Below are 10834 nucleotides of genomic sequence, written 5' to 3' on the forward strand. Positions count from 1 at the left end.
CTATAGGGTGCGTGCGCTCGCCAGACAGAGAGAGACATAGAGACAGAAAGCGAGAAATCACGCCCCAGGGGGAATGGTCACGCCGCAATCCCTTCTCCTCCATTCTCCTCTCGGGATCTTGGGCACGCACGCACACGTGCCCAGTGTGAGTTTTAAGCCATGGGTCCGGTACGCAAACCACAGTCGACTATGTGGGAGTCCAGCAACATAGCCATTATGCTAACTGCTGGTTCCCTCTTGCCTGAAATCTTAAGAGACACCATATTGCCAAAGCCATCCTGTGCAAGAAGAGTAGAGTGGGTGGCATCTCACTTCCTGACCCGAAAAATATATTACGAAGTTGTGATAATCAAAACAGTATTGTATTGGAACAAAAACAGACAGGTGGACCAATGGAACAGAATAGAGTCCCCAGAAATAAACCTGAAAATATACAGCCAACTGATTTTTTTTTTTGAGAGGTTTTTGCTATAGGGCGCGTGCGCTCGCCAGACAAACAGAGAGAGACAGAGAGACAGAAAGCAGAAAATCACCCCCCAGGGGGGTGGCCATGCCGAGATCTCCTCTTCTCCATTCTCTTCTCAGAATCTTGGGCACACATGCACACACGCCCGGCGTGAGTTTAAGCCACCGGGTCCGGGACTTGAACCGCGGTCAACTATGTGGGAGTCCAGTGACGTAGCAATTATGCTAACTGATTTTTGATAAAGGGTACCTATCAATCCAGTGGCAAAAGGAAAACCTCTTTAGCAAATAGTGCTAGAAAAACTGGGTATCCACTTGCAGGAAGATGAACCCTCTCTCTCACCAGTAAAGAAAAAAAACCTCAAAGTTGATCAAAGATCTAAAACTAAGACCTCAAACTATAAACCTACTTGTGGAAAACACTGGGGAAACTCTGGGAGACATTAGTGAAGCAAAGACTTCTTAAATAAAACCCCCAAAGCACAGGCAATAATCCCAAAAGTAGACAAGTGGGATTACAACAGTTTAAGAAGTTTCTACATGGGAGGTCAGCAAGTGGCATAGTGGCTAAGGTGCTGGACTCTCACATGGTTGACCATGGTTCAAGTCCTGGACCTGGTGGCTAGCTTTTTCATTTTCCCTCTCTCTGTCTCTGGTTAAATTAATAATAATAATGATAAAGGACAGCACTGGCTGGAGAGGAAAAGGCAGCTGTAGTAGCAGCTGCAGAATGAAGAAGGAGCATGTGCTGCACTGTCAGTTCTCCACTTGGTCCCCGAAAAAAGCCTTACCATCAAGAGTGTCGTTCTTCCACTTCCTCAGAATATGAAAGGTTATTTACTCGATGATGGAACCCTGGTCGTTTCAGGAAGGGAAGATCCACCATCACAGTCTCAGCCAGACAGTGATGATGAAGCAGAAGAAATCCAGTGATCTGATGATGAAAATACAGCCACACTCACGGCACCAGAATTTCCTGAATTTACTACTAAAGTTCAGGAAGCTGTCAACTCCCTGGGGGGCAGTGTCTTTCCTAAGCTTAGCTGGAGTGCCCCAAAGGATGCATACTGGATAGTAATGAGTAGTTCTCTGAAATGTAAAACCCTTTCTTTCTGCTCTGATTCCATCATTTGTGACTTCACTCTAGCATTTATTTATTGTGCTGATGATTTTCTAGATCCTTGTGTGGAATATGAGCTTGTTCCCCAAATATGGTGTGAATTAATTCCTGAGGCTGAGTTTCAATGTTTTGTCAATGAGACCAAGCTTATTGGTATTTCTCAAATCAATTCCAATACACACAATACTATGATCATATATGTAAGAAAAAGGAAGAAATTTGCAGATGCATACAAGACTCTCTCAAGAAACACATACAGTATAAATTCTTAGATGAAGCCTTCATAATTCTATATCTATAGAGACAGTAGAGCAGAGGGGTGGAAAATTGACTTTAATCTCTATTTGGCGAAGTCACAGATTCACTACTGTTTACCTGGGAAGAACTAATATCAGGAAGAAACTTAAAAGGTGATTTTAGTGAAGGAGATGCTCAGAAACAGGATTCTCCAGCTTTTTGCTGCACAAACAGTGAAGCTACAGTTCAATCCAGGCTCTATCTGAGTTCCCAATTGTCCAAGGATTTTGTAGACCTCTCTCCTGGGGAAGACACTCACAAATTAATAGGGAAAAGGAAAATCCCTTTAGCAAATGGTACTGGAAAAACTGGGTATCCACCTGCAGAAAGACGAAACTGAATCCCCATCTTTCACCACTAACAAAAATCAACTCAAAATGGATCAAATCTCTGAACCTAAGACTTCAAAATATAAAACTACTGGTGGAAAACACTGGAGAAACTCTGGGAGACATCAGGGTAGACAAAGACTTCTTAAATAAGACTCCCAAAGCATGGTCAATAAGCCCTAAAATAGACAAGTAGGACTATATCGGATTAAAAAGTTTCTGCACAGCAAAGGACACAGTAATTAGTGTGACCCAACAACCCTTGGAATGGGAGAATATTTTTGTAAATTGCCTCAGTCCAAGGACTGATAACCAGAATACACAGGGAATTCAAGTGGCTTACCTGAAAAAAAAAAAAAAAAGAAAAGAAAAGAAAGAAAGATGAACCCAATTAAAAGAATGGGAAAATGAGTTGAACAAAAATCTCTCTAAGGAACACATACAAACAGCCATAAAGCATATGAGGAAATTCCAACATCCTTCATTTTAAGAGAGATGCAGATTAAAACCACAATGAGATACCACCTAACCCCTGTCAGAATGATAAAGATTAAAAATACAAGAAGTGTAAGTGTTGGCAGGGTTGTGGTGAAAGAGGAACTCTCCTAGGCTGTTGGTGGGAATGTAAATTGGTCCAGCCACTGTGAAAAACAATATGGAGGTTCCTCAAAGATCTAAAAATAGAACTATTTGATCCAGCAATCCCACTTCTGGGTATCTACCCAAAGGACAAGAGAACGCTCAGTTGACAAACCACTTTCACATCAATGTTTATTGTGGCGTTATTCATGATCGCTAAGACATGGAAGCAAACCAAATGTCCACGAACAGTTGAATGGATTGAAAAAGTATGGTACATATACTCTATAGAATATTATTCAGCCATTAAAAAGCAACAGGGCCCTGGGATTTCATAGAGAGTGGTCAAATATGTAAGATTTATTGCTGAGTGAAGCAAGCCAGGCTATGAAAGAGCGATATTCTATGTATCCACTTAATATATACCATCTATCTGCACTCTATGGTAAAAGTTGAAATATTAGGGACTAGCAGTTAGTGTAATAGCTATGTCACTGGACTCTCATGTAGTCGACCGCAGTTCAAGTCCCGGACCCAGCGGCTTGAACTCACACCGGGTATGTGTGCATGCATGCCCAAGATCCCAAGAGGAGAATGTAGGAGAAGGGATTGCGGCGTGGCCATCTTCTCTAGGGGGGGGCGATTTCTCGCTTTCTATCTCTCTGTCTCTCTCTGTCTTTCTGGCGAGCGCACGTGCCCTATAGCAAAAAAACTCTCAAAAAAAAGTTGAAATATTAGAGGGTATAAAAGCAGTGAAAATAGTTATAGATGCTGAAGAAAGTGTGTAATGGAGTAGGAAGAAGGAAAACAGGAGAAAAAAGAGAGACATGACATTTGTGGAACACAGAAATTGTTTATTACCTATTGATAACATGTATAGTATTCTCAACTGGACTGGTCTGAGAAGTATTTCATATTGGGAAAATTCTCTTTACAAGCCAAATGAAGTATAGCAATCAAATGTTTAAAAAAAGAGAATAATAAAAAATAAATTATAATCTGAAAAAAGAAATGAAAAGCTATTTGCTGATGATGTGTATAGTAATGTCTTTGTCTTGACTGATATGAATGGTAATTGTGCTGGAAAAAGAAATGCTATACATTGTAAAGATATATGTGATTAAATGTAATATAAAAATAATAATTTTTTAAAGTAAATAAAGAGGTTTAGGTCATTGATTTTATACCTCTTCTTTTTAAATATAGACATTAAAATATAAATTTCCTTGTGAGCCTTGAAAAAAATATATATCAAATAACATTCACCCTCTCTTAAACACACATGCACACACACACACACACACACACACACACAAAGAAAAAAATTTGAGCCCTTTATTTGAAGTTTTACTGAAGTGTAATTAATATTCAAAAAGTTATTTATTTGTGACGTATATATTTCAATCAGTGTGAATATATGCATACATTCATACTATAAGGCCATTACCAATATCAAGAAACTAAACATCTATATTGTGCTCTTTTTAAAGTACCAAGATAAACTCCCAAAAAGCTTTTTATAAACTTCATTCATCAAGATTGTACCAGAGCTTATGCCTATAAAACACCCTCTGGGCAACATTCTAGGATGTTTCTTTTTTTTTCATCCCCCAGCATGAATACACTGTATATTCCAGTTAAAGTATTATCATACATGTTATTATCAACAATTTTCCATTTTTGTGCTCCTTAAATGTTTTGCTTCTTTCTTTCCCTCTTGATTTTCTTCCTCTCACCTTCCTCCACTTCCCACCCTCCTCCCACACTGTCTCTAGTATCTACAATTATTCTACATGCTTTTATATTTTTCAATCTTTCAGTTTCTGCCATAGAATGCAGACCTTAGATATTTATTAAATAGGGACATACAATGCCTCTCTTTCATAGTCTGGCTTGCCTTGCTTAGCAGTAAATCCTCCATGTTCATCTACTTTCTATCAAATGCCAGGGTCTTGTTTTTATGTCTGAGCAGTATTCTACAGTGTATATGTGCCACACTTTTTCAATCCATTCTTCTGACCATGGACATTTGGGCTGGTTCCATATCTTAGCAATTGTGAATAATGCTGTAATAAACAGGATGCGCAAGCACTTTCCTGACTGAGTGTATTCCTATCCTTTGGGTAGATACCCAGGTGTGGAATTGCTGGATAATCTGGTAGTTCTATTGGAGGTTCCTCTAAGATCTACAAATAGAATTACCATATGATCTAGGTGCAATCACGCTCCCATTATTTTTATGAAAAAGCTAAGATTTTACCTCACAAGAGTTCTTAAGATGGTGATCACCCATACAAAACCAGGCCTGTTCCAAAAAATCAACTAAAACAGGACCAACAGATGGTGCAATTGTTACATCACTGGACTCCCACATGGTCAACCACGGTTCAAGTGCTGGACCTGGTGGCTTAAAACTCATGACGGGCACATGTGAATGCATACCCAAAATCCCGAGAGTAGAATAGAGGAGAAGGGACTGTGGCATGGCCAACCCTCCTGGAGGGTGATTTCATGCTTTTGTCTTTCTGTCCTTCAGTGAGTGCATGCACCCTATAGCAAAAGTCCCTCTCTAAAGAAAAAAAAAAAAAGATAACTAAAGGTGGTAATGAATAGATACAAGGATTACTGAAATGCTCTCCTTATTTCCAAATTATGTCTTCTCTAGCTTCACCAATTTCTGAAAGAAAAAAAAAATAAAGCCAATTTACAAACAGTGATAAGTACCCCACATCCATAGATGAAAAAAGAACCCATATGGCATAGTAGCCCTGGGCTACCTGGGCTCCTTGGCCCTGGGAAGCTTCACTGTGGCTTTCCTGGCCAAGAATCTGCCTGATACATTCAATGAGGCCAAGTTCCTCACATTCAGCCTGCAGTGTCTGGGTCACATTTATCTCTGTCTACCATAGCACCAAGGGAAAGGTCATGGTGGCCGTGGGGGTCTTCTCTATCTTGGCCTCCAGTGCAGGGATTTGGGGTTGCATCTTTGTCCCCAAGTGCTACATTATTCTGGTAAGACCTGATAAAAACTCTTTGAAAATGTTTAAAAACAGAAGATGTTTCCAAAGAAATGGGAATTCATAAGTATTGTCTCATACTTCTCTATCAGGTCCTTAGGATTTTCGGCATGTAATTATTTTTGTAGTCTTGTATTATTAATTAAGGAAAACTGATTTACCATTCTAGATTTACCTCCTTTTATTTCATGATTTCTTATTTACATTCAAGTATCATCACCTCTGTAGTGCATAATATAATTTTTAAGTATGCATGGGATTGACAATCAAATCAAAGATATGGCCATATTACATTATTTTGAACAGAGAATACTACACTCCGGCTGTTTTTATTCTCTGAGTCCTTCCCTGTCACACTACACTCTTCACTCTCCTTCCATACAATCTCTGTTATCTACATTTGTCTTTTCTACTTTTATATTTTTGGATCTTTCAGGGACAGCAGATGGCAAAATGTCTATGTTGTTGGATTTTCATGTAGTCGACCACAGTTCGAGTCCCAGACCCACAGGCTTAAGCTCACACCAGGCATGTGTGCGTGGAAGCTCAAGATTCCAAGAGGAGAATGGAGGAGAAGAGATTATGGCATGGCCATCTCCCCTGGGGGATGATTTCTCGCTTTCTGTCTCTCTGTCTCTCTTGTCTTTCTGGCAAGCACATGTGCCCTATAGCAAAAATCTCTCAAAAAACAAAAAAAAACAAACATTTTTGGATCTTTCATTGTCCTCATAGAGTGGAGACGTTTGGTATGCATTGAATGGGGATATGCAGTGTTTGTCTTTCATAGTCTGACTTGCTTTACTTAGCATTTAATCGCTTCACATGAGTGAGTCTCATTGTTCCTCATACCTACATAGGATTCCATAGTGCACATGTGAACTGAATCTAGCCATCAGTTCTTTTTTTTCTTTTTTGAAGAGGTTTTATTTGCTTGTTTTGTTTTTGTTTTGTTTTTTGTTTTTTGGGGGTTTATTTTGCTATAGAGCATGTGTGCTCGCCAAACAGACAGAGAGGACAGACAGAGAGAGACAGAGAAAGAAAGCGAGAAATCACACGCTAGGGGGGATAGCCACGCCACAATCCCTTCTCCTCCATTCTCCTCTTGGGATCTTGGGCATGCATACACATGCGCCCGGCATGAATTTAAGCCACTGGGTACAGGACGTGAACCGCGGTCGACTACATGGGAGTCCAGCGACATAGCCATTACGCTAACTGCTGGTCCCTAGCCATCAGTTCTTGAGCATTTAGGTTGATTCCATGTCTTAGCAATAATACTGCAATAAACATGGTTTTTATGACTATTTCCTTATCCTTTGAGTAAATACCAAGGAACAGGAATACTGGGTCATATGGCCGTTCTATTCGTAGCTTTTGAGGAAGCTCCATATTGTTTCGACAACAGCTGTACTAATTTACATTTTCATCAGCAGCGTAAAACCATTCTTTTTCACCACAACCTTACCAGCATTTGTTACTCCTTGTTTTTTGATCATAGCCATACTGACTGGGGTTAAGAGGTATATCATAGTGGTTTTGATTTGCATTTCCCTTAGGATATGAGGCATTATACGTTTTTTATATGTATTTTGGGCGTTCCTATGTCTTTCTTTAAAAGTTTTCTATTCATCTCATTTGCCAATGTTAACTCAATTATTCAGGGTTTTGTGTGAGGGTATGGTTGAACTGCTTGCATTCCCTACATATTCTGGTGATTATTCCTTATCTGAAGCATAGTTCACAAATATTTTCTTCCAGTCAGAAGATTATATCTGCTCTCTAATCATTGTTTTCTTTACTGTGCAGATGGTTTTTATTTATTTATTTATTTATTTACTTTCATTTGCTTTAGTGTGTGTGTACTCACAGGAGAGAGACAGAGAAAGAGAGAGATGGAGAGAGAGGAAAAATGAGAAAGCATCCGCCAATGGATGATCACACCACAATCATTTCTCTTTCATTTTCCTCTTAGGATCTTGGAAATGCACACACATGTGACCAGCTTGTTTTTCAAGTCACTGAGTTCAGAACTTGAATTATGCTATTGGCTACATGGGATCTAACTACCTTAACCTCTACACCACCTGCTGTTCCAAAAGCTATTTAGCTTGATGAAATTCCAGTTACTTATTTTGGGTATTGCTGCCTATGTTCAGGTGTTATTTAATAAATCTTTTCCTACTCCAATGTCTTTAATAGTTTCCCCTTTGTTTTCTACCAGTAGGTTATAGTTTAATGTCTTACACTTAAATCTTTGATCCATTTTGAGTTGATTTTTGTTAATGATGAGGAAAATTGGTGGATAAAAAATCATCCCACACAGTAAGTATGTACACATACATGCCCAGTGTGTTTTTCAAGCCACTGGGTCAGGAATTTGAACCACACAGTCAGCCATGTGGAATCCAGTCACCATAACCACACACCACCATTAGCCTTTATTTATAGTTTCTAATTCGACTTTTTGTTTTTCGAAAATTGTAGATTAATGCATTGGTAGAAAATAATACAGGGAGATCCACGTGCCCTTCACTCAGTTTGCACAATGATAACATCTTGCAAATCTATGACACAATATCACTCCCAGGACATTAACACTCTTTAGGAGTCAACTTACAGAATGGTTCCAGCAACACAAGGGCCATTAACTCTGCTTTCTTATAACCATATTCTCCTCTCTCCCTGCCCAGTCCTTGAACTTTAGCAACTACTCAAATACTCATTATTATACAATATTAAATTTTCTTTTTTTAGCTTTTTTATTTATTTGCATTTTAATAGAATAAGAATCCTCTTTTGAAAACAGCTGCAGATTCATTTTAAACCAAGTCATGTTTGAATACACCCATTTCGGCATTTTTAAACACCTCTGTTTCCCATTAAACCACTACGTACATTAAATTTTCTCAATTGAAACTCACAGAGATAACAATATGCAAAAAAAAAAGGCATGAGCACTTTGAGCAATCCACTGACAAATGTTATAGTACTCACGTAGTACGTTCCTTCTCAGTGCTCAGAAAAATGCTGAATTTGACAAAATAGATTCTTACTTTCTTAGACAGACTCTACAACACTAGCACAAGATAACTATTTTTTTGGAGGGGGAGGTTTTTGCTACAGGGCACGTGTGCTCGCCAGAAAGACAGAGAGAGACAGAGAGACAGAAAGCGAGAAATCACCCCCCAGGGGGGATGGCCACGCTGCAATCCCTTCTCTTCCATTCTCCTCTCAGGATCTTGGGCACACACACACGCGTCTGGCATGAGTTTAAACCACTGGGTCCAGAACTTGAACTGCGGTCGACTTCGTGGGAGTTCAGCGACATAGCTATTATGCCAACTGCTGGTCCCCAAGATAACTATTAATATACCATTTTAAAAAGAAAATTTTTATTTGCTTATGTTTCCTTTCTTCTTGGCTCTTATCCAAATGAATTGATTTAGTTTAACTATTCTATTTTGTCCAGTGACCTTGTAAGTCATATTGGACCTTTTTTAAAATGTCTATTATGAAGTAGTTTCTTTCTAAATATTTTCAAGTAGTAATCTGAAGGGGTTATGATATTCATTAACATAGAAAGGAAACTAGAAAATTGGAACTATTGAACTACTACTGTTCACATAACAAGGTCTATAACTTCTCATTTTAAGTTAGTGCCACTTATTCCTCTGTTGGAAAACTTTCACTAAACTTAATTAGAAATAAATGCATTACATTGAAGGATTATTCTACCCATCAGTAAAACTGATCCTAGGATGCTTTGATGCCTGCCACGTTGTCAGTTCTTAATTATCTAAAAATTCTTCTTTCATCTCTTCCTTACACTCTGTTTCAGAGGAGAAACTGTCTGTGATCTATTTTTAAACACGTTTTATAAACCACAAAATATTTGCCTAGGAAAACAGTATGGTAAAAACTTCTAGAACAGATTTTGCAAATGACTGAAGTAGGCCTTATAGACATGACCCCAAAGAGAAACAGAATTCTAAAGAATAAAATGACCAATGATAAAATACATTAGCTTGCAAAAAGTCCACATTATCAAGAAGAGAAGGTAGAATCCTAATATACAAACAAAAAAATTGCAAAAATGTAGTCTCAGTTGTTCCTCTCCTACAAATTATGTAGATGACCTTAAATGCCAAATGTAGTTTTCTCAGTAACGGCAGTACGACTGTTTCTCCAACAAAGCATAAGAAATATTATTCAGTATCATCTATGTCACTTGAGAAGAAAGCATTCTTAAGACATCTGTGTTGGAAACCAGCAGTTAGTGTAATGGCTATGTTGCTGGATTCCCATGTAGTTGACCGTGGTTCGCGTCCCGGACCTGGTGGCTTAGAATTCATGCCGGACGCGTGTGCATGCGTGCCCAAAATCCCGAGAGGAGAATGGAGGAGAAGGGATTCGGCGTGACCATACCCCCTGGGGGTGATTTCTCGCTTTCTGTCTCTCTGTCTCTCTCTGTCTGTCTGGCAAGCACACGCGCCCTATAACGAAAATCTCTCAAAAAAAAAAAAAAAAAAGAAATCTGTGTTGTCCCATGAGATAAATGGGATTTATAAATAACTCTGATGGAAGGTTGAGGATAACTTTGAGAAAGTTGGGGAATAACAGAGGGAAAAACTATTGGATATCAGAGGTAGGAAAAAGCTTCATAAAGCAACTTATTTAAGCTATATAAAAATCGAAATCAAAGTAAAGGAAACTTCAGGACATAAATAGAAAGAGAACATTCTACTTCCATGATCTGATCATTAATGACAAATCCTGGGGCTGGTAGGTGGTGTTAAGGTGGTTAAGGGCGCTGGACTCCCAGATGGCCAACCGTGACTCAAGTCCTGAAACTGGAGACTTGCTTTCTCACTTTCTCTCGCCTCCCCCTTGGTCAAATTTTAAAAAATAAATAAATAAAATAAAGTTAAATAAAAATAATTCTTAAGGGACCAGCAGTTGGCATAGTGGCCATGTCGCTGGACTCCCATGTAGTGGACCACGGTTCGTGTCCCGGACCCGGTGGCTTA

General features: G+C 39.0%; 1 pseudogene; it reads left to right on the top strand.

Moving 5' to 3' along the window:
- The first annotated feature begins 1195 nt into the window (after positions 1-1195).
- The window catches only part of LOC102495139 (cell division cycle protein 123 homolog), a 16118-nt pseudogene continuing 6479 nt past the window's right edge, over positions 1196-10834 (top strand).

Source organism: Tupaia chinensis, unplaced genomic scaffold (assembly GCF_000334495.1).
Source record: "Tupaia chinensis unplaced genomic scaffold, TupChi_1.0 Scaffold000201_1, whole genome shotgun sequence".
NCBI lineage: Eukaryota > Metazoa > Chordata > Mammalia > Scandentia > Tupaiidae > Tupaia > Tupaia belangeri.